Source organism: Coregonus clupeaformis, chromosome 18, assembly GCF_020615455.1.
Source record: "Coregonus clupeaformis isolate EN_2021a chromosome 18, ASM2061545v1, whole genome shotgun sequence".
NCBI lineage: Eukaryota > Metazoa > Chordata > Actinopteri > Salmoniformes > Salmonidae > Coregonus > Coregonus clupeaformis.
Genome location: NC_059209.1, coordinates 21,000,599 through 21,023,529, shown reverse-complemented (window position 1 = coordinate 21,023,529; position 22,931 = coordinate 21,000,599). Strand labels below are relative to the sequence as shown.

Below are 22,931 nucleotides of genomic sequence, written 5' to 3'. Positions count from 1 at the left end.
CTAAAAGCTTTTTTATTTTTTTTACTTGGCTAATGAGTAAATTCATGCAGTGTGTTATTTGTTTTCTTACTATTTTGAACCAACGTGGTAATTGTGCAATGGTTTGACTGTCCCATGTAAGGTTATGGAACTTTGAACCTAAGCTAATTAATGAAAACATTAATAAAATTCCCTTCACCTACTCTTGTACTTATGACACATACATCTATTTCAAGAAACAGTAGGCCTAGTCCCTAACAGTAGGCCTAGTCCATTCATTACATTTCCAAATAATGCTGATTGATTTTGAGGACAAAATGTAATCAATGTCCACATGGTGTGACACAATGTAGTCCTAAAAACCGGAAATGAAACCTCTGGTCAAAATGAATGGGGTTTCTGGGATAAACGTTGAAAATAAGGTCTAGGTTAATGCCGCGTTCACTTCATCTCGGAAACTTCTAACTTGCTAACCTAGGCGGATCCCGAATTTCCCGCTTGGCCGGTATCAGAATCAACCAATAGGAAGCTCTATGCAAATAATGTATGTTCATTTTAACACTGGAGGTCCCGAGTTTCTGACATAACGTGAACAAAGCATAACACAGGTTTTGGAGGGAGATATTATTTACATTTTAGTCATTTAGCAGACGCTCTTATCCAGAGCGATTTAGTGAATGTATACATTTTCATACTGACCCCCCGTGGGAATCGAACCCACAACCCTGGCGTTGCAAACGCCATGCTCTACCAACTGAGCTACACGGGACCTAGTATACGTTTTGAATTATGAAGCCTTTTTGCATTATGTGCTTATTTTGATGACATAAATGCTTCAAAATTCACACAAAGAGACGTTAGCTGATGAAGATTTTCTCATAGAACAAAACGTATAAGATCTTCTAAACCTGTGTTAACTGCAGACCTTAATTTCGGGGTTTATCCAAAAACCCTCCAGAAAATGCATGAATCTCCCCATAGGCTTTGGCCAACGAGCCATAGCTGAGTTAGTCTCCATTAGTGCCTACAAAAAGACGCCATCACTATTGGTATTATGTGATTATTCTTTCAGTTTTATGAAGAACTACACGCAAAAGTTATATTGTCACCACAAACTGGACAGGGGTGAAAAATTTTTACAAAAGAAAAGTACATTCCATACAAGGAAGATAAAATTACCATTTAAATGCGCCTAAAAACCAAAGTGTAAATAGGATCATTTTGGTCATAGTCAGTCTCGTCTAAAACGGAGTTTGCTACCTCAGTGGATCTCAATGAGTAAATTAAGGTTGGGTTTGGAATACAATTATGGCAACAAATCTTGCCCCCTTTTGCCAAGCTCCACGTGCAAATCGCACTTCGCTTCCCTTCATTGAATGGGCCTCCGTTGTTGTTTAATCGCCCCCAACCAGCGCGTTCAAAGGATCACGGCCGTTTGAAACTGAAAAGCCCTATACGGATTGATCATGCAATGCATGCTTCCAGCAAGATGCACAGCCAACAACTATGGTTTGCATGCCCTGCCTAAGGACCCTATCATCATGCGGAATAGGTGGTTGGAGTTCGTTGGTACCCAGTGGTGGTGAGTATACCGGTAGCTAGACCATAGACTGCTGGTTATGTATCTGGTTATGTAGCTGACAGCTAACGTTAGCCTACCTCAATACAACTCTGATTTGGCTTGGAAACACGATAACATTTAAAAATAATGCAAATAATTAGTAGAAAAACATTTTGTCATGATTGTGATGTCGCCAGATTGACTTTAGATGCAGTATAGTTTTAGATGTAAAATATTTTAATCCCAGAGAGAGTTCAGCTGCAGAAACAATGTCGATCATTGAGCTTTCTTGACTTCTTTTCAACTTGTGCAGTTCTGTTTATCACCATTTCTATAAATGACACAAAGTGTACTTTCTTCACATGAACAATGTCTAGGTCCTGCTGGTGATACTCAGGCTGCGGTGTAGGTCTACTGGTCTTCACTACCACCAGATCTTCAGAGATACTCAATCTTTCTACCCTTTTGACAGCCTCCGCAAAGGAGGCTCTCAAATGCCCTGATTTTGGCAACTACAGTGTCTTTCACCCTAATCAGGCACTCCAAGGATTGCGCTTCATGTTCACCACCACAATTACAACATTTTGCTCCCTGGCCATTCTCTAACACTAAATGTGAAATCTCCTTCATAGTGATTTTTACCACATCTCAGCTTTTCCTGTCTGTAGACACTTCTTACATGTCCAAAAATTTTACAGCAAGAACATTGTAAAGGCCGCTTACAAAAGCTCTGACAGGATATTACACATGTCCCAGCTGCACTCGAGTTGGGAGAGACTCCACATGAAAATAAAAAACAGAACAGACTAACTCTTCCCCTTTCTGCCGTTAAACATAGTTCAGAAAGGAAACGGCCCGTAAAAATATTTAAACATTTATTAAAGAATGAATAATGTAAGTCTTGGCGATATAGGCTCTGCTCCTTCAGGGTAGCTCACTGCCCAAGCAAAGCGTCAATATATAAAAGAACATATAAACAGTGAGCGCGGTAAGATATAACAATCCCCCAACAGCAAAACAGAACCTAACGGGATGGTGGGCGTAAAAGAAGCAAACGCATATTAGCTGCAAGCGGCAGCAGGATGTGTGACCAGAACCGGTCAGCTAAAATGGACCGCCAAATAAGGCAGGTGTGATTGCTACTAGCATCTAATTGGCTGATACGTCAGCTGAGGCAGGCACTCGGGTTCCCCTTTTTGAACTGGCTTCACTTTATTTCAGAAAGGAAACACCACATAGAAATGTGTTTCACCATTTATTAAATAATGAATAATGAAAGTCTTGGCGATTTATAGGCTTTGCTCCTTCAGGGTAGCTCACTGCCCAAGAAAGTGTCAATATATAAAATGATCTACAAGCAGTGAGTGCGGTAAGCTATACCAATCCCCCAAAACAGCAGAACCATATGCCAGAGGATTATGTGTAACTACAGCAGAAAGTGTTGTTTAGATATGATCAAATAGACCAGCTAAAGTCATCCTAACATTACAAGACTGTATACTACAGTGCATTCGGAAAGTATTCAGACCCCTTCCCTTTTTCCACATTTTGTTACATTACAGCATTATTCTAAAATTTATTAAATAAATTGTTTTCCTCATCAATCTACACACAATACCCCATAATGACAAAGCGAAAACAGGTTTTTAGAAATTTTTGCACATTTATTAAAGATAAAAAAAAACACCTTATTTACATAAGTATTCAGACCCTTTGCTATGAGACTCGAAATTGAGTTCAGGTGCATCCTGTTTCCATTGATCATCCTTGAGATGTTTCTACAACTTGATTGGAGTCCACCTGTGGTTAATTCAATTGATTGGACATGATTTGGAAAGCCACACACCTGTCTATATAAGGTCCCACAGTTGACAGTGCATTTCAGAGCAAAAACCAAGCCATGAGGTCGAGGGAATTGTCCGTAGAGCTCTGAGACAGGATTGTGTCGAGGCACAGATCTGGGGAAGGGTACCAAAAAATGTCTGCAGCATTGAAGGTACCCAAGAACACAGTGGCCTCCATCATTCTTAAATGGAAGAAGGTTAGAACCACCAAGACTCTTCCTAGAGCTGGCTGCCTGGCCAAACTGAGCAATCGGGGGAGAAGGGCCTTGGTCAGGGAGGTGACCAAGAACCCGATGGTCCCTGACAGAGCTCCAGAGTTCCTCTGTGGAGATGGTAGAACCTTCCAGAAGGACAACCATCTCTGCAGCACTCCACCAATCAGGCCTTTATGGTAGAGTGGCCAGATGGAAGCCACTCCTCAGTAAAAGACACATGACAGCCCTCTTGGAGTTTGCCAAAATGCACCTAAAGGACTCTGACCATGAGAAACAAGATTCTCTGGTCTGATGAAACCAAGATTGAACTCTTTGCCCTGAATGCCAAGTGTCACGTCTGGAGGAAACCTTGCACCATCAAATAGCTCAGTCAAATTTCTGCCCTGCTAGAGCTGCCCCGGTCAACTGTAAGTGCTGTTATTGTGAAGTGGAAACGTCTAGAAGCAACAACAGCTCAGCTGCAAAGTAGTAGGCCACACAAGACCACAGAACGGGACCGCCGAGTGCTGAAGCGCGTAAAAATCGTCTGTCCTCGGTTGCAACCCTCACTACCGAGTTCCAAACTGCCTCTGGAAGCAACGTCAGCACAAGAACTGTTCATCGGGAGCTTCTTGAAATGGGTTTCCATGGCCGAGCAGCCACACACAAGCCTAAGATCATCATGCGCAATGCCAAGCGTTGGCTGGAGTGGTTTAACGATCACCGCCATTGGACTCTGGAGCAGTGGAAATGCGTTCTCTGGAGTGCTGAATCACGCTTCACCATCTGGCAGTCCAACGGACGAATCTGGGTTTGGCGGATGCCAAGAGAACGTGACCTGCCCCAATGCATAGTGCCAACTGTAAAGTTTGGTGGAGGAGGAATAATGGTCTGGGGCTGTTTTTCATGGTTTGGCTAGGCCCATTAGTTCCAGTGAAGGGAAGTCTTAAAGCTACAGCATACAATGACATTCTAGACGATTCTGTGCTTCCAACTTTGTGGCAACAGTTTGGGGAAGGCCCTTTTCTGTTTCAGCATAACAATGCCCCCGTGCACAAAGCGAGGTCCATACAGAAATGGTTTGTCAAGATCGGTGTGAACTTGACTGGCCTGCACAGAGCCCTGACCTCAACCCCATCGAACACCTTTGGGATGAATTGGAACGCAGACTGCAAGCCAGGCCTGATCACCCAACATCAGTGCCCGACCTCACTAATGCTCTTGTGTCTAAATGGAAGCAAGTCCTCGCTGCAATATTCAAACATAAAGTCAAAAGCCTTCCCAGAAGAGTGGAGGCTGTTATAGCAGCAAAGGGGGGACCAACTCCATATTAATGCCCATGATTTTGGAATGAGATGTTCGGCGAGCAGGTGTCCACATACTTTTGGTAATGTAGTGTGTCTACCTGAATTGAGCTAAAGGTAAAATATGGGATAATTTCTGTTCCTTAATAATAATAATAATAATAATAGCAGTTCATTCAATCTTTTTTTTAGGGGGTTGATCAGCTTTAATATTGCAGATACATTAACTTCCATCAATGTAATTGTCTGCATCACTTCCAATCCCCCATATGTATTTTTTTCTCGCATATATATATATATATATACTGTGGCAGATCAGGGGGTTGGGTCAAGACGTTTACACAGATCAGACACGGACAGAGTATGATTATCTCGGTCTCATGGGTCTCCCCCATGAGACCCTCTCCAACTACATGGACGTTACCTTACTTCCCCCAGTCCTCTCTCATGTGCTGCCCTTCTGGCAGCTTTATGGGCCTTGCACAGCTGGTGAGCAATCCGCCCTTAATTACTCACCAGCTCCCAATCAGCCCCAATTAGTCCTGTCCTGGGAGCCCGTCGAGACCTGGCACGTCCAGCAGATGGAGCCACCGTCTCGTGATGTATACTCCATCTGTTACCAGGCCTCGACGAGTCTCCCCCTGGTGGCTGACCTGCTGTATGCCACAATACACATACATACACAATTTACATTTTAGTATTTTAGCAGACGCTCTTATCCAGAGCGACTTACAGTTAGTGAGTGCATACATTTTTTTTTTTATACCCCCCATGGGAATCGAACCCAAACGCCATGCTCTACCAACTGAGCTACATCCCTGCCGGCCATTCCCTCCCCTACCCTACGCTGGGCCAATTTAGTGCCGCCCCATGGGTGTCCCGGTCATGTCCGGCTACGACAGAGCCTGGATTCGAAGCAGGATCTGTAGTGGCACAGCTAGCACTGCGATGCAGTGCCTTAGACCACTGCGCCACTCAGGATATATATATATATATATATACACTCACTCACTCACTCACTCACTCACTCACTCACTCACTCATAAAATATATTTCCCTTTATTACTTTCCAACCCCACCACTCCTTCCCTAATTGGAGTAAACTAGTGAACAACAATGCTTAGGCCTCTACTTCCAGCTTATACATACTATATACATTTTATGGACAAAGTTAATTTTACAAGTTTCATTAAAGTTAATTTTTACAGTTCATTCAATCTTAAGCATGCTGAACATTCAACTGTCTTAACCTATTACTAACCATAATACCTGTGCTCTCTCTCCCTCTCTGTTCTCCTGAATGCTCCTCTGTCTGTCCTGTGTGGGCCTCTTTCTATGTAGATGCAGAATAATATCAGTGAATTTGCAATTGTATTGTAAACACACAATTAATTTTGTTATTTGATTTATTTCACCTTTATTTAACCAGGTAAGCCAGTTGAGAACAAGTTCTCATTTACAACTGCGACCTGGCCAAGATAAAGCAAAGCAGTGCGATAAAAACAACAACACAGAGTTACATATGGAATAAACAAAAACAAAACGTACAGTCTACAGTCCATAGTGCAAAATAATTACAATTTAGTATTAACACTGGAGTGATAGATGTGCAGAAGATGATGTGCAAATAGAGATACTGGGGTACAAATGAGCAAAATAAATAACAATGTAAATAACAATATGGAGATGAGGTAGTTGGGTGGGCTAATTACAGATGGGCTGTGTACAGGTGCAGTGATCGGTAAGCTGCTCTGACAACTGATGCTTAAAGATAGTGAGGGAGATAAGTGTCTCCAGCTTCAGAGATTTTTGCAGTTCGTTCCAGTCATTTGCAGCAGAGAACTGGAAGGAATGGCGGCCAAAGGAGGTGTTGGCTTTGGGGATGACCAGTGAGATATACCTGCTGGAACGCATACTACGGGTGGGTGTTGCTATGGTGACCAATGATCTAAGATAAGGCGGGGATTTGCCTAGAAGTGATTTATAGATGACCTGGAGCCAGTGGGTTTGGCGACGAATATGTAGTGAGGGCCAACCAACGAGAGCGTACAGGTCACAATGGTGGGTAGTATATGGGGCTTTGGTGACAAAACGGATGGCACGGTGATAGACTACATCCAATTTGCTGAGTAGAGTGTTGGAAGCTATTTTGTAAATGACATCACCGAAGTCAAGGATCGGTAGGATAGTCAGTTTTACGAGGGCATGTTTAGCAGCATGAGTGAAGGAGGCTTTGTTGCGAAATAGGAAGCCGATTCTAGATTTAACTTTGGATTGGAGATGCTTAATGTGAGTCTGGAAGGAGAGTTTACGGTCTAACCAGACACCTAGGTATTTGTAGTTGTCCACATATTCTAAGTCAGACCCGCCGAGAGTAGTGATTCTAGTCGGGCAGGCGGGTGCAAGCTTCGTTCGATTGAATGGGCATGGGCAAGTTGCAGCGGAGGGTGCTTTGCTGGTGGCCGGGGTAGGGGTAGCCAGGTGGAAAGCATGGCCAGCCGTAGCAAAATGCTTATTGAAATTCTCGATTATCGTAGATTTATCGGTGGTGACAGTGTTTCCTAGCCTCAGTGCAGTGGGTAGCTGGGAGGAGGTGCTCTTATTCTCCATGGACTTTAGTGTCCCAAAACTTTTTGGAGTTAGTGCTACAGGATGCAAATTTCTGTTTGAAAAAGCTAGCCTCTGCTTTCCTAACTGATTGTGTATATTGGTTCCTGACTTCCCTGAAAAGTTTCATATTGCGGGGGCTGTTCGATGCTAATGCAGTATGCCACCGGATGTTTTTGTGCTGGTCAAGGGCAGTCAAGTCTGGGGTGAACCAGGGGCTATATCTGTTCTTAGTTCTGAATTTTTTGAATGGGGCATGCTTATTTAAGATGGAGAGGAAAGCACTTTTTAAGAACATCCAGGCATCCTCTACTGACGGAATGAGGTCAATATCCATCCAGGATACCCGGGCCAGGTCAATTAGAAAGGCCTGCTCGCTGAAGTGTTTTAGGGAGCTTTTGACAGTGATGAGGGGTGGTCGTTTGACCGCGGACCCATTACGGACGCAGGCAATGAGGCAGTGATCGCTGAGATCCTGGTTGAAGACAGCGGAGGTGTATTTAGAGGGTAAATTAGTCAGGATGATATCTATGAGGGTGCCCATGTTTACGGATTTAGGGTTGTACCTGATAGGTTCATTGATAATTTGTGTGAGATTGAGGGCATCTAGTTTAGATTGTAGGATGGCCGGGGTGTTAAGCATATCCCAGTTTAGGTCACCAAGCAGTACGAACTCTGAGGATAGATGGGGAGAAAGCAATTCACATATGGTGTCCAGGGCACAGCTCAGGGCTGAGGGGGGTCTGTAGCAAGCGGCAACAGTGAGAGACTTATTTCTGGAAAGGTGGATTTTTAGAAGTAGAAGCTCAAACTGTTTGGGCACAGACCTGGATAGTATGATAGAGCTCTGCAAGCTATCTCTACAGTAGATTGAAACTCCGCCCCCTTTGGCAGTTCTATCTAGACGGAAAATGTTGTAGTTCGGAATGGACATTTCTGAATTTTTGGTGGCCTTCCTAAGCCAAGATTCAGACACTGCTAGAACATCAGGGTTGGCGGAGTGTGCTAACGCAGTGAATAACTCAAACTTGGGGAGGAGACTTCTGATGTTAACATGCAAGAAACCAAGGCTTTTACGGTTACATAAGTCAACAAATGATAGCGCCTGGGGGGTAGGAGTGATACTGGTGGCTACAGGGCCTGGGTTAACCTCTACATCACCAGAGGAACAGAGGAGGAATGCACTTACTCCTGCTAATAAAACAACCGTCTATCTGTTTGCTGAGCTGCATCTCGCCCTCTTTCTCAAGAAGAAATTCTGTATGTCCATCTTCTATAGGTTGGAAAAACAATGTTAACTCAGCTATCCAGCTATGTTTTTTCAACAGATAATTTAGCTGGCGTTACCAAAAGTAGCTAACGTCATGTTAGCCATTGTCGCCCCTCAAGTTAGCTAGCTACTGTAGCTAACTAGCTTTATTAGCAATTATTAGCATATTTGGACAGTAATTGATAGTTAGTGATACATTTCGGGTGGTGAACAGAGCTCCAGCAGTTGAATTCAGTGTCCAGATAGCTAATAAATTACTGTCAAAACCCTGCTCATAAAAATTGCTAGCTAGCTAATGTTAGCAGCACTTTTAGCTAGACTGGGTACAGTCCCTAACGTTAGTTAGCTAGCTAGCTTAACGTTATCTGTCAGTGCAACTTTTGAGTCGACAACATGTTGAAATGTAAGTTACTCGAATCTGGCTTACTGTGAGGTCAAATACTTTGAATAGCCTCATGGGCTAACAAAATTAGCTATAGTAGTAGCAAGCTAACAAATCCTTCTCATCTTTGCACTCTCTCTGTGGTGTTATGCTTTATTTGAAGAAACCGGAGGTGAATATCACTTTGGTTGACTTTAATGAAACAATAAGTAACATAACACTGGAGACTGTATTCACTGGACTTGTTACGACAGATGCATGCGGACTGACTTGCCCAATCATCTTTTTATATGACGTCATTCATATTTTTGCGCCATGTGCTATAATAAAATAGCTCCAATAAAACACATCACCCTTAATTATTTTAAGACGTGTTTCTAAAATGTCAAAACGTCACATACTGTTTATAGTAAATCACTCTGTAATAAACTTGTCTCAACATATGAATTCATAAACAAACTTTTCTCTCTTTAAAGTTCAACAACTCATGAAACATCAACTCATTTTCTGTCTTTAACATTCTTTAAAACAGTCTTTCTTCAACACTAACTATATTCTACCCTAAGGTGAGCTGGGTGGACTGCTAGTCACCTTCATAGCTGCAGTGGGGTTATTCTGTCACATAATGCAGGCTATGTGTTAATTACATACTCTCCGTATCTGTCTGGTGGTTTTACAACTCTGCCATGAGAAGTCATGTGCACTGGAGTCTGTGGTGCTGTGACAGGAGTGGGTTGGCATTTGGAACAGGTAAGTACAACTCCGTATCACACTCTGGGTGTTCCTCTTCCATCTTTTGAGAAGTCTCTGAAGCACTGTGGAGGGTTTCAGGTGGTGTCGACTCCTGCGCAGCACTCCCTTGTCTGTCTGGACCAAGTATGACCTGGGTGTGTCACACTGTTGAAGCACTGAAGCCATCTTTGTCCAGCCTCGTTCGTCGTCCAGCTTCACGGCGACGTTGACTCCGGGCTGGAGTTCTGGAAGGGTTCTGACTTTATACCTGTTGTAGACACGCATGTAGCTCTGCTTTGCTCTCTGGTCGACACGTCTCACCTGCTGGAGGTCTGGGCATGCTGGTTGTAGGTTAACCTCCAGGGTGAGGACTGTGGTGCCAAGCATGAGCTGTGCTGGGCTCACACCTGTGGCTTGCAGTGGCGTTTCTCTGTAGGTCATGAGAGCTAGGAATGGGGCAGCCTGTTTCAGGATCCCTTTGGCTGTCTGCACTGCTCTCTCTGCTTCACCATTTGCTTAGGCGTAGTGAGGGCTGTGGTAATGTGTCTGAAATCATAGTCCTTGCGTGAAAGCTCTACCTGAGAACTGTGGAGCATTGCCTGTAATTAGAATATTTGGGCATCCCCACCTGGCGACGATGTTCTTCAGTTTAGCTCTTGTAGTTTCTCCTGACATGTCTTTGATGTAAGTTATTTCTATATATCTAGAAAAATTGTCCACAACTACCAAGTCGTTTTGCTTGTTGAGTTCACATATGTCAGCAGCTACTCTTTCCCATAGGCGACTGGGGAGTTGTGATCAGAGGTTCCCTCCTCTGAGTAGGTTTGGACTCTTGGCAGTCTTTGCATGTACTGACTATTTCCTGGATGTTTACTTATTCCAGGCCACCACACACTACCTCTAGCTCGCTCCCGGCACTTCACAATGCCCTGATGGCCATTGTGTATGCACTTTAACATCTCAGTTCTCATGTTTTGTGGCACTGCTATTCTATCACCATACAACACTAGTCCTTGTGAGGTTGAGAGGTTCTGTCAGGAGGTGTAGTAGGCTTTTACCTTGTCTGGCACTTTGGCTGCATACTTAGGCCATCCTGCTGTCACATAGTGTTTCACCATCTGCAGCTCTGTATCCTGTTGTGTCTGCTTCTTGACGACATCAAGCTTGGTGGGTGAGATAGGCCATGAGGTATGAATTGTATCCTCATATGCCTCGATTTCACTGGTCAGCTCTGCGATCTCTCGTGTTACAGCAGCCTGGGGATGTCTGGAAAGGGTGTCTGCTATAACAAGCTGTTTCCCCGGCACAGAGGGTTATAACGCATCATGCGCGTCCTGTCTCTGACACCTCAAAGGCACTAAGTCAAGGTCTTTACAGTTTAATAGTGGAATAAGAGTTTCTGATCACTCTGCAGTGTGAATGTATCTAGGCCATACAGATATCTGGTAAACTTCTCACATGCCCAGACTGCTACGAGACACTCCTTTTCTATCTGTGCATAGCGCTTCTCTGCATCTGTGGCAGTACTGGAGCAATAAGCTACTGGCTTTAACTGTCCATCTTGTTTCTGTAGTAGGACCCCGCCTAGTCCACAACTACTGGCGTCTGCACTGACCATGGTAGGCTTTGTCACATCATAGAATGCCAGTACAGGTGACTCTGTGACGAGTTGCTTTACCTTCCTAAAGGCCTCCTCCTGCACTGCACTCCATGTCCATGTAGCGTCACTCTTGAGCAGGTCGTTGAGTGGTTTGTTGACATCGGTTAGACCCAGTAGGTACCTGCCTAGGTAGTGAATCATACCCAGGATTAGGGCCGTGAGACCGGTTATTGTACCGGTCTCACGGTAATTGGCCGTTAATTAACATAAACACGTTTAGCATCTCCTGGCTTCCACACACAGCCTATGCAGACCTTTGGAACATCTACATTTTAAAAAGCCGAATAAATCCATGTAATATAGCCTACACCTTCACAATAAATCCCTTCTCCCTGAGTGCTGCGTGCCCCGAAGCACCTCTCACTCACATGGCTCTCCATCACGTGATCAGGTCTTTCTCACAGGCTACAAGTGAAGACGGACACATCAGGGACGCATCTGCGCGCATCCTTATCCAATTCCGAGGTGCATATTGAAGATATTAGAAGAACTGTCCACAGTTACTTTTCGTCAGCCAACAAGATGAGTAGGCTTAACAAACAGCAAAAGCACTAGTCTATGTCAATCTACTATCCCCCTTAGTACAAAAGTTGACCTATTCTGTGCGAGAAATCAATATTCCAAACATAGTCTGGGACAGTTGTGGGATGCGATAGATCCCAAATTAATACAACCACTAGCATCAAAACCCCTTTTTAACGCAATGAGGCTGATGCAACAGATCAACACGTTTAGCTTAAAATGTTGATAAACTATTTCTTCATATTATAAGCCCAGCAATGCACACACGGCAGTAGGCTACGAGCACGAATGTTCCATTAGTGGGAAAACACGATTATCAAAAGTGACCGAAAATGCGATTATGCATGTAATGCTTTTATTATAAAAGGTGAATTTTTATGGTGAAAATTATCTTCCCCAAACTTGAAACTCACACGCTGCTTATGTATGCCAGTTAGGCTCTACACCCCTTGTAAAGCGGATGAATGTGCCTAATTTTAAGAAGTTATTTGGCCACTTTAGTTGTGATACAAACCTTATCAAAGCACATAGGCCTATGGGCTAGGCTACATGAGGTGTGCGACTATGAATCGAAAAAGTACCACAAAAAAAAAGGCTTTGTTTCTTGCCTTAAGCTGGGCATCATTCACAAGTGATAGGCTAATATTGTCACCCATCAGACGATTCTTGATTTAATCTTGTCTTTACATACAGTTGAAGTCTGAAGTTTACATACACCTTAGCCAAATACATTTAAACTCAGTTTTTCACAATTCCTGACATTTAATCCGTGTACAAATTCCTTGTTTTAGGTCACTTAGGATCACCACTTTATTTTAAGAATGTAAAATGTCAGAATAATAGTAGAGAGAATGACTTATTTCAGCTTTTATTTATTTCATCACATTCCCAGTGGGTCAGAAGTTTACATACACCCAATTAGTATTTGGTAGCATTGCCTTTAAATTGTTTAACTTGGGTCAAACGTTTCGGGTAGCCTTCCACAAGCTTCCAACAATAAGTTGGGTGACTTCTGGCCCATTCCTCCTGACAGAGCTGGTGTAACTGAGTCAGGTTTGTAGGCCTCCTTGCTCGCACACGCTTTTTCAGTTCTGCCCACAACTTTTCTATAGGATTGAGGTCAGGGCTTTTTGATGGCCACTCCAATACCTTGACTTTGTTGTCCTGAAGCCATTTTGCCACAACTTTGGAAGTATGCTTGGGGTCATTGTCCATTTGGAAGAACCATTTGCGACCAAGCTTTAACTTCCTGACTGATGTCTTGAGATGTTGCTTCAATATATCCACATAATTTTCCTTCCTCATGATGCCATCTATTTTGTGAAATGCACCGGTCCCTCCTGCAGCAAAGCACCCCCACAGCATGATGCTGCCACCCCCGTGCTTCACGGTTGGGATGGTGTTCTTCCGCTTGCAAGGTACCCCCTTTTTCCTCCAAACATAACGATGGTCATTATGGCCAAACAGTTCTATTTTTGTTTCATCAGACCAGAGGACATTTCTCCAAAAAGTACGATCTTTGTCCCCATGTGCAGTTGCAAACCGTAGTCTGGCTTTTTTATGGCGGTTTTGGAGCAGTGGCTTCTTCCTTGCTGAGCGGCCTATCAGGTTATGTCGATATAGGACTCGTCTTACTGTGGATATAGATACTTTTTTACCTGTTTCCTCTAGCATCTTCACAAGGTCCATTGCTGTTGTTCTGGGATCGATTTGCACTTTTCGCACCAAAGTACGTTCATCTCTAGGAGACAGAACGTGTCTCCTTCCTGAGCGGTATGATGGCTGCGTGGTCCCATGGTGTTTATACTTGCGTACTATTGTTTGTACAGATGAATGTGGTACCTTCAGGCATTTGGAAATTGCTCCCAAGGATGAACCAGACTTGTGGAGGTTTACAATTATTTTTCTGAGGTCTTGGCTGATTTATTTTCATTTTCCCATGATGTCAAGCAAAGAGGCACTGAGTTTGAAGGTAGGCCTTGATATACATCCACAGGTACATCTCCAACTGACTCAAATGATGCTAGTTAGCCTATCAGAAGCTTCTAAAGCCATGACATAATTTTCTGGAATTTTCCAAGCTGTTTAAAGGCACAGTCAACTTAGTGTATGTAAACTTCTGACCCCCTGGAATTGTGATACAGTGAATTATAATTTAAATAATCTGTCTGTAAACAATTGTTGGAAAAATTACTTGTCATGCACAAAGTAGATGTCCTTACTGACTTGCCAAAACTATAGTTTGTTAACAAGAAATTTGTGGAGTGGTTGATAAACAAGTTTTAATGACTCCAACCGAAGTGTATGTAAACTTCCGACCTCAACTGTATACTAAATAATATGTTTCTGACCCAGTAGACATATTTCTGGGTTGACCTTCAAACCTGCTTTCTCCAGTGTGAATAGGGTTTTCTGGAGTCTCACCTCATGATCCTCTGGCATGTCTGAGTAAATAAGGAACATTTCTGCGGCACTAGTGATTCCATATGGAAGTCTATTGAAATAGTACCATCCAAAAGGCGTTATGAATGTGGTAAGCTTGGCACTCTCTCTGTCTAGTGGAATCTGCCAGAAGCCACTTGCTGCATCTAAAAGTGAAAACGCTTTGGCAGGATATTGTCTATGGTGTGTAGAATGTATTTCTCCCTTTTCAATGATTTGTTTAACCTTCTCAGGTCAGCACATACCCTCAGCTGGTCTTTGTTCTTCTTGGGTACCAGGACCATAGGAGCACACCACTCTGTAGGCTCCGTGATCACACCATTCTCTACTATGCGGTCAAGCTCCTTTGGGGAGCATGGGCACTGACACACATCTGGCTGTGTTTACACTGTAGGGCACTGCATCATCTTTCAGGCTTATTTTGATTGGTTTTATCTTCAGCTTGCCCACATCTGCAGGATGAGCACTATTGATCTGCTTTGTGCTTTTGATCTCTTCTATTCTCTTTACCAAGCCCATTGCAACAGCTACATTACGGCCTAGCAGATGGCTTCCATGTGACCCCTTTATCACATACACTTTGAACCTAAACTGCTGTCCTTTCCAAATAGTAGTAGCTGTAAAGTGACCCATCCAGTTCAGTTTACCCCCTGGGCTGTCTAGTTTAGTTACTGTGCTCTTCAGTGGTGGCATGTTTTTCAGTGAGCTATAAGAATTTTCTGGTATGACACTTGTATCAATGTTAAAGTCTATTGTAGTACCTTTTTATGCATTGTTTGAGTCATCAACATCTGTGACTTCTCCCAGGAAATGGAAGTCCTCCTCTTCTCCTCCCTCGTTGGGTGCAGTAACCTCGTTGACCACACGACCGTAAAATGCTCCCGCTTCCTACAGTTACGGCATTCTGCATTCTTAGCAACACATGTTCTCTTTAGCACGTGCCTTACCACATCTGAAGCATTTGCATCCTGTCATGTTCACATTGTGTTATTTTGCTTTGGCCCCTTTGTTTTGTCCATGCCCGTTTTCTGTGTCTCTGTTTCTCATTGTGTATGCTACTGCACTAAAGCTGTGCACCGTTAGCATTAGCCTCTTGTTCACTAATATACCCTCTCTACCGCGTTGTTGAGTGTCAAGTCAGGTGTTAGTTGAAGCTTCCCTTACAAGTCCTTATCTAATATCCCTATGACCAACCTGTCATGGATATTTTTGTTCTTGGCAGTGTTGAATAGTGTTCACTTTGGCCACAAATTAATTGTCTAGTTTACCCATATCAATCTCATAATCGTTCTGGTCCTCCTCCACAGAAAACGTGAATGTCTTAAACTTGTTCAGCTTCTTTCCCCAGCGAATAGAGCCGAGGACAAACGTGTACCTCTCCATCCTCTTTGTTTAGCTTAGTTGCTATCCTGTAACGATGAAATTGTTGGCGCCATTCTGGCCAGTGTTCTGGGCGACCGAAGTCAACGTTTTCTGGAGGTGGAGACTTAGCCATCGTTGCTGATCTTCTGACACCATGTGGTGTTATGCTTTATTTGAAGAATCAGGAGGCGAATATCACTTTGGTTGACTTTAATGGAACAATAAGTAACATAACACTGGAAACTGTATTCACTGGACTTGTTACGACGGATGCACACGGACTGACTTGCCCAATCACCTTTTTATGTGACATCATGAATATACTTGCGCTATAATAAAATAGTTACAATACAACACACTCTCCCTCAGAGAATGAACAGTCGCCCGCGCACCAAAATATATTTTCTTTGGACAAATCAAAAATGACTTTGGAAAACGACTCTGCATCCTAAAGTACCACCGTACAAAGAAATGCTGGTTTTAGGTAGCCCTGGCAGGGCAGGCCGGGGCTCATGATTGGAGTATTCATTGCAGTGTGTTATGCAGTGTAGCCTAATTTGTTTTACACCATCCCAACAGGGCAAAAAACTTGGGGCTGAGACAAAATCATTCGGGGCTGAGAACTCTACCCACATGTACATATTACTTCAACTACCTCAACTAGCCGGTGCCCCCGCACATTGACTCTGCACCGGTACCCCCCTGTATATATAGCCTCCCTACTGTTATTTTATTTTACTTCTGCTCTTTTTTTTCTCAACACTTTTTTTGTTGTTGTTTTATTGTTGTTGTTTTATTGTTAAAAATAAATGCACTGTTGGTTAAGGGCTGTAAGTAAGCATTTCACTGTAATGTATGCACCTGTTGTATTCGGCGCATGTGACCAATAAAATTTGATTTGATTTGAGATGACCCGTAAATGTATGTTATCGCTGATAGAGTGCCTTGCATAGCTAGCCTAGCATAGGCTACATCCTCCTTGTATGTACGAGGGATGATTCTCTATGATGCGGTGTGTGTTCACCGAGTGCACAGACTCTGCCCGAAAGCTGGCATTGGGAACAAACAAAGTATAAGATGGGCTACTCCCGAGATTAATTCTACTTAGGTAGATAGTTGTAGCCGGCTATTGACTGACAACAGTAGAGCAGCAACATGGTTGATCCTCGCAATCAATGACATTCCCACAGCAGCCAAACATTGCAACATGAGCATATTGAATGACGCGGGCGAGGTCCAAACACTGCTAGCGAGCATTTACAAAGAAAAGTCAATATCAGAAAATAGCATGTACAGATACAGCAGCAGCATCAATGCAGCAAAAGAAGCAAATGCATACTAGCAGTAGCAGGAAGTGGCAGCAGGATGTGTGAGCAGAACCGGCCAGCTTAAATAGACCGCCAAATAAGGCAGACATGATTCTTACTAGCATCTAATTGGTGCAATCTCAGCTGAGGCGGGCACTCGGGTTCCCTTCCTGAACTACTAAGTTAACATATGACATTTTGTAAGATGGTGATAGCAAGGATCATTTAGCTATTTGATTTGGAGTTTTAGCAACCTTTAAGGTATAAAAAACATTATTTGATTAAACATTATATTTGGCCTTACTGCTATTAGCCCATAGAAACACATTTAAATATGGATAAACAGATATTCCCCCAAAAAATCTAAAGGAAGTTTGTTCTGAAGTGTCTGTCCTATATATGATAAGAGCGTCTGCTAAATGACTAAAATGTAAATGTAAATATGAGAGATGTAAGAAAGATCAGGAAACTATCGTAAAAAAAAAAATGCATTTAACCCCTTATTTTAGTAACTAAACTATTGTATCTCCATATAGAGAGTGCATTTGGAAAGTATTCAGACCCCCTGACTTTTTCCACATTTTGTTACGTTACAGCCTTATTCTATTATGGATTAAATTGTTTTCCCCCCCTCATCAATCTACACACAATACCCCATAATGTCAAAGCAAAAACAATGTTTCAGAAATTTTTGCAACAGTAGAGCAGCAACTGACAACAGTAGAGCATTGACAACAGTGACATTCCCACAGCAGCCAAACATTGCAACATGAGCATATTGAATGACGCGGGCAAGGTCCAAACACAGCTAGCGAGCATTTACAAAGAAAAGTTCATATCAGAAAATAGCAGCATAGCGTGTACAGCTACAGCAGCAGCATCAATGCAGCAAATGCATACTAACAGTAGCAGGAAGTGGCAGCCGGATGTGTGCGCAGAACCGGCCAGCTTAAATAGACCGCCAAATAAGGCAGGCGTGATTCTTACTAGCATCTAATTGGTCCAACTAAACTACTGTATCTCCATATATACAGTGCATTCGGAAACTATTCAGACTCCTTGACTTTTTCCACATTTTACATTTTACATACTTTACAGCCTTATTCTATAATGGATTAAATTGTTTTCCCCCCTCATCAATCTACACACACTACCCCATAATGCCAAAGCGAAAACAGTGTTTTAGAATTTTTTGCAAAAAACATACAAAACGGAAATACCACATTTATATAAGTATTCAGACCAGTGGCGGCTCCTGAAAAAATTCTCAGGAGGGGCAATTTTTCTGATGATTTAGGTGACCTACACACATTTAAAAAAAGATATGTCCAGCAACAACATGAAGACAGGGGCAGCATATAAGTCAATACCAGAAGCATTTATTGACTGATCTCAAAAGTGTTGGCTTACCAGGGTTGGTGGAGCCCTCAGTTTCATCTTTGCCTCGCAAAGCTAACTCAAACACTCCGCAAAACTTCACACACTGGATTAGCCGGCTGAGGATGTGGCGGTTCTTGCTAATGTCGTAGTAAATATATTTGTTATAGTGAATATGGAATATGATATGTTGAGTAAAATGTTGTGCTAAGATCTATTTAGGTCAGGAGCTGGTTATAAGTTCTGTTCCTATCCAATAACAATGGACAAAAGGGTCCTATCTTGTCAGCCTTGTCAGCAGGTGGCCAAGGACAACACCCACGCCATAGGCCTCTCAGTTCTTCCAACTCACGAGTTCTTGCTCTGAGGACACACACACACACACAAACACACACACACACACATCATCACTGTTAAACACACACACACACACACATCATCACTGTTAAACACACACACACACACACACACAAAAATCCCCTCTCTTAGGCTGAACATTTGAAGACAGAGAACCCGACTCAGAGCCAATGCAACAGTGACAGTAGCCTGCAGGGGACCTCGCCCAACTCATCAGGACCAATCAGAAGATCAGAACTACTAGATTGAACCTACTTTATTTATTGCATAAAATGTCTGCACACAATGTTTCGGGGCTCTCTTCAGATAATAATAATAATAATAATAATATGCCATTTAGCAGACGCTTTTATCCAAAGCGACTTACAGTCATGCGTGCATACATTTTTGTGTATGGGTGGTCCCGGGGATCGAACCCACTACCTTGGCGTTACAAGCACCATGCTCTACCAGCTGAGCTACAGAAAGTGGATACTCATGGATGCGCATTGCAATTGTAAAATGTCAACACAATTGGAGACACCACGTCATTTTTGGAGACATGTTATTGACAGTAAACTATTGTAGATGCGACTGCTAACTAACTAAAACATTTTAGCTGGCTAGCTAATCATCTTAGCTAAATGTGGGGCAAACAATTCAGTTATTTACCGTTAATTTGAGGGATTGGGGTGAAAGAAATCGAGTTACATAGTGATACTTTACGATATACTGTATTGACAATATCGCAATATTTTAGCGCTAGTTGGCTGTACCTGCACCCAAAACACCATTATTGTTCCTTCATAGCTTGTTCTCAATCTTTTCACATTGGGAGCCAATTTGTTTTTCCATGACTGATCAAAACTCGTTCTCATGGCTTTCTGATCCCTCTGCAACAGACATATGGTGCGCAATAAAATCACAGTATCGAATCGCAATACGTATAGAATCATGAGACTCGCAATGCTGATGCATATATCTTATCGTGAGGTTCCTGGCAATTCCCAGCCCAAGTTCATTTGCCACAACAAATCTCTTCGCTAGCAAACGCGATGTCTTCTCCAAAACGGCAATGTGTCTCCAGCAATGTTTACTTTTTTGACGTTCTATGGCATCTCCACTTTCCAAGCATATATGACCACATGTAATATTTTGGTAAGTTATGCAAATAGTGAACTATGTAGGGCCAGGATGTAAAATATATGTAGCTGCAGCAATTTCTCTTATCTGATATGGTAAGTAATGGGGCTTAATTTATAGCTCCCTAAGAGTTTGACGAACGGGTCCGTGAACGCGATTCCAGATATATTTACCTCTGAATAAACTGCCTTTATTACACCATATCCACATCCAGTAAACTTGTGATTATCAACACTAACCTCATCGTTGTGGGGCGGACAGCTAGCCTGTATCCCTCGTCATCCAGTTGAGTGAGTGGCAATGTCTTTTTTCGTTCAGACCAATTTTTGGAAAATCCTCGGGTGTAGGACTTTCCGCCTTTAGTAGAAACCTGTTGAATTATTAAATTTGGTCTGGGAGGTCCTAATTGTTTCGTTGCCAATTTATCTTCATTTGTTCGCCGACAAAAAGGAACTTCTTTCAAACAATCCACTCTTTTCTCAGTTACGTTCATGGTTACGTAACGTATGACGAAAGCGCGTAAGTGCAAGCCCACAGACACCCATTGAGATTGTATTGAAGGCTCTGAAATTTGAAAAAAATAGATTTTACATGGGAGTCTATGACAGAAGTTCTGGGCGATTTTCAATCTGACTGAAATCGCCCCAAAAGGGGGTGGAGCCATTTGAAGCACGACTTTAGCCTGATTCGACATTTAGTGGCAGTGTGGCACTGTGGCAGATCAGACGTATAGATTACAACACTGATAACTACTGTTGCCGTGATATAATTGATTAGAAAAAAAATCCCTTCCTTTTCCCGTTTGGCAGTGCGTCGCCCATATCGCCCTATTGAACAGGCCGTCCCTGATTCAGACCCTTTACTCAGTACTTTGTTGAAGCACCTTTGGCAGCGATTACAGCCTTGAGTCTTCTTGGGTATGACACTACAAGCTTGGCACATCTGTATTTGGGGAGTTTCTCCCATTCTTCTCTGCAGATCCTCTCAAGCTCTGTCAGGTTGGATGGGGAGCGTTGCTGCACAGCTATTTTCAGGTCTCTACAGAGATGTTCGATCGGGTTCAAGTCCGGAATTTGGCTGGGCCACTCACTTACATTCAGAGACTTGTCCTGAAGCCACTCCTGCGTTGTCTTCGCTGTGTGCTTAGGGTCATTGTCCTGTTGGAAGGTGAACCTTCGCCCCAGTCTGAGGTCCTAAGCGCTCTGGAGAAGGTTTTCATCAAGGATCTCTCTGTACTTTGCTACATTAATCTTTCCCTCGATCCTGACTAGTCTCCCAGTCCCTGCTGCTGACAAACATTTCCACAGCATGATGCTGACACCACCATGCTTCACTGTAGGGATGGTGCCAGGTTTCCTCCAGATGTGACACTTGGCATTCAGGCCAAAGAGTTCAATCTTGGTTTCATCAGACCAGATAATCTTGTTTCTCATGGTCTGAGAGTCCTTTAGGTGCCTTTTGGCAAACTCCAAGCGGGCTGTCATGTGCCTTTTACTGAGGAGTGGCTTCCGTCTGGCTACTCTACCATTAAGGCCTGATTGGTGAAGTGCTGCAGAGATGGTTGTCCTTCTGGAAGGTTCTCCCATCTCAACAGAGGAACTCTTGAGCTCTGTCAGAGTGACCATCGGGTTCTTGGTCACCTCCCTGACCAAGGCCCTTCTCCCCCGATTGCTCAGTTTGTCCGGGCGGACAGTTCTAGGTAGAGTTTTGGAGGTACCAAACTTCTCCCATTTAAGAATGATGTAGGCCACTGTGTTCTTGGGTACCTTCAATGCTGCAGAAATGTTTTGGTAACCTTCCCCATATCTGTGCCTCGATTAGGCTTTGGCCTTGTGTTTTAGGTTATTGTCCTGCTGAAAGGTGAATTCATCTCCCAGTGTCTGGTAGAAAGCAGACTGAACCAGGTCTTCCTTTTAGGATTTTGCCTGTGCTTAGCTCCATTCCGTTTCTTTTTTATCCTGGAAAAACTCTCCAGTCCTTGCCGATTTTAAAAGCATACCCATAACATGATGCAGCCACCACCATGCTTGAAAATATGAAGAGTGGTACTCAGTGACGTGTTGTGTTGGATTTGCCCAAAACATAACGCTTCTTATTCAGGACATAAAGTTAATTTCTTTGCCACATTTCTTGCAGTTTTACTTTAGTGCCTTGTTGCAAACAGGATGCATGTTTTGGAATATAATTTTATTATATTATTATTATTATTATTATTTTTACCCATATACCAATAGGTAAAGTGAGTTATTGAAAAACCTCCCTGGTCTTTGTGATTGAATCTGTGTTTGAAATTCACTGCTCGACTGGGGGACCTTACAGATAATTGTATGTGTGGGGTACAGAGATGAGGTAGTCATTCAAAAATCATGTTAAACCCTATTATTGCACCCAGAGTGAGTCCATACAACTTATGTGACTTGTTAAGCAGATTTTTACTCCTTGAACTTATTTAGGCTTGCCATAACAAAGAGATTGAACACTTATTGACTCAAGACATTTCAGGTTTTAATTTTTAATGAATTTGTAAACATTTCAAAAAACATTATTCCACTTTGACATTATGGGGTATTGTGTGTGTGTGTGTAGGCCAGTGACAACAAATCTCAATTTAATCAGGCTATAACACAATAAAATGTGGAAAAAGTCAAGGGGTGTGAATAATTTCTGAAGGCACTGTGCATAACCAGATACATAACCAGCAGTCTATGGTCTAGCTACCGGTATACTCACCACCACTAGGGACCAACGAACTCCAACCACCTATCCCCGCATGATAGAGTCCTTCGGCAGGGCATGCAAACCATAGTTGTTGGCTGTGCATCCTGCTGAAAGCATGCATTGCATGATCAATCCGTATAGGGCTTTTCTGTCTCAAATGGCCGTGATCCTTTGAAAGCGTTGGTTGGGGG

General features: G+C 42.9%; 1 protein-coding gene across 4 annotated transcripts in view; it reads left to right on the top strand.

Annotated features, from left to right (window-relative positions):
• LOC121551980 (nicotinamide riboside kinase 1) overlaps positions 1-22,931 on the top strand; it is a 28,843-nt gene that overhangs the window by 968 nt on the left and 4,944 nt on the right. The window lies entirely within an intron of this gene.